The 2,399-nt window shown below is 36.8% G+C and overlaps 1 pseudogene; it reads right to left on the bottom strand.

Annotated features, from left to right (window-relative positions):
• Positions 1-232: 232 nt before the first annotated feature.
• On the bottom strand, positions 233-858 carry LOC129690317 (40S ribosomal protein S4, X isoform-like; annotated as a pseudogene).
• Between the last annotated feature and the right edge of the window lie 1,541 nt (positions 859-2,399).

The following is a 2,399-nucleotide window of genomic DNA, read 5'->3' as shown; positions in this document are numbered from 1 at the left end:
TATATACGTGCCAATACACATGTCCCATTTTTACTGAATTTTAAACACTATAACCCATTTTTACTGAATTTTAACTACTATAACCTGTTCCAACACCTAGAGACTTACATCCATACTTACTGAAATTCATTCCAAAAATCATGAATCTTACCCAGTTTTTACTATTCCCTAGCCAATTCTAACATATTTACTTTTTCCTAGCTATACACATCCTATGTATTCATCCTGGAATCTACAATCTCTTCTGAGTAATATATTCAGCGATGGTGAGGCAGATTCCTTTTTCTCCTGGAAACGAAATCCAAGGCTTGCTGCCCTTGATGATGTTGAAGATGTTGGAGAGATGATTGGCGAAGCCATTGCCATTAGCATCTTTCAAGCGCACCACATCAAAGGATTTGGCCCTCTTGGTTAGTGATGACATCCCTATGCACCTCAGGTTTGCCCCTCCAGGCACCATGCACAGGTTGCTGGTATCGAACTTAATGACCTCTGTTATCTTGCCCGTCGGTGTCCAGAGAGATCTGCATGGTGTCCTTGACCTTGATGAGGGGTGAGGGTAGCAGATGGTACGAAATCGTGCGTTACAAGGTGGAGGATGCCGTGAAGACCTTCCTCATCTTACAGTTTGTACTTGGTTTCCTAGGGCATGATGCGGTGCATCTCGAAAGGGCCCTTCGTGCTGTAGACCAGGAGGAAGTTCTGTCCTCTCTTGTCGATGCTGATGACATCCATGAAGCTTGCTGAGTAAGTCACTTGTGGTCTTACCTTGCTGTCGACCTTGATGAGGTGGTGCATGAAGATCTTGTCGCTCATCAGGCCCTACTTGAGTCTGTTTCTGAGGAAGATTACCAGCAAGCGTCAGGCACCCCTACCGGCCTTGCAGGCCAGCAGAGGGAAGGTGCGCCTGTCAGTTTGCCCAACATCCAGTGACACAGGGCAGCCACTTCCTTCAGATGGTTCTTGAGAGAGCAAACCATGGAGAAAGCAGCAAGTGGTAACAAGCCTGTCTTCTTCCCAGAGTATAAGCAAGGTCGAGTTTAAATTCTTACACTTATTTTTTGATAACAGTTTGTTGTTGTGAGTAACATAGTCTGTATTTTCTCTCAAAAATAATTTAAAAAAATGGCTTACTAAATTTGTGTGTATTCATTATAATATCATATTAAATCCAGAAAGTCATTTTGGTTGGAAGACAAAAACAGTACAAGCACTTCTATAAAAAAGTAGAAAAAAAACTGTAAAAAAAAAATAAAATTACATATAAAACATATTCATGTTTATTTAAAAAAATAAATCATATTTCTATACACTTATCCATTCTTGTTTATTGTCCTTTATGCATTCTATAATGAAGTCTAATGATAAAGTTTTACTCACTACAATAAAATCACTTTGTATTATTTCATTATCAAAACAAGAACAAACACAGACCTACATTGATATTGGGTTTATAATATGAAATGGATGGTAAGAGAAAGAATGAAATTGATACACCAAATTCTCTTCCATTGTAACCCATGTAATTAAATATTTACTTTCTCTTTTGTTGTGTTTTTATTATTCATATTTTTCTGAAGGGCGTGCATGTGTTTCCTTGATCTTTTGGGCATAAATTTATGATTTAAAAGCCACATTTATGCCACTATGAATTAATTGCTAGAAACATGTTCTAATGCCACTGTATGACAGGAACACAGTCAGAGATATTAATCAAATTCATGGTTATATATATGAAAGAGGAACTTCATCTCCACGAATAATTTCCTGTATTAATGCCGGCTTACTTCAAAATATGAGTTATGTTTCCTGATGGAATGACTGTCTAATTCAAATTATTTATAAACCATATTATTTTGTAGTGACTGTGGCATTTTTATTGCTTTTTGATCAGGATTACAATGCTGGCCTCAGTCAATTTAGTGCTGTCAGTCTACAGTCCAACAAGTAATAAGTAATAATTTTTCTGGGTGGTCATTGACCATGCCACAGTTACTTATGAAATATATCTTGTGTGAAGACAATTATAATTTAGGAGACTCTTAAACTGTAAAACCTGAAGTTAAAATAAATATGAGCAATTGGGGTAACAAGATGTCTCAGCAGTTAAAAGCACTTGATGGTATTGTAGAGGACACAAATTTGGTTTCTGGAACACAGATGTCTCATAACCGAATATAACTCCAATTCCAAGAGATACTCTGGCCTCTGTGCATCGCAGGAACCCACATGATAAACGTACATACACACAGGCATACATTCATGTACGTGGACTAAAATAAACAAATAATTCTTTAAAAATAGTGAACAGTATTATAAAAACTAAAACACAGGGGAAAAGATAAGAGGTTGGCAATATGGCTGAACAGTTAAAACTTATACTTTACCTAAGTTTATTT

This window comes from Psammomys obesus, unplaced genomic scaffold (assembly GCF_907164565.1).
Source record: "Psammomys obesus unplaced genomic scaffold, mPsaObe1.curated_primary_1811, whole genome shotgun sequence".
Classification (NCBI taxonomy): domain Eukaryota; kingdom Metazoa; phylum Chordata; class Mammalia; order Rodentia; family Muridae; genus Psammomys; species Psammomys obesus.
This window is presented reverse-complemented; position numbering and strand designations above follow the sequence as displayed.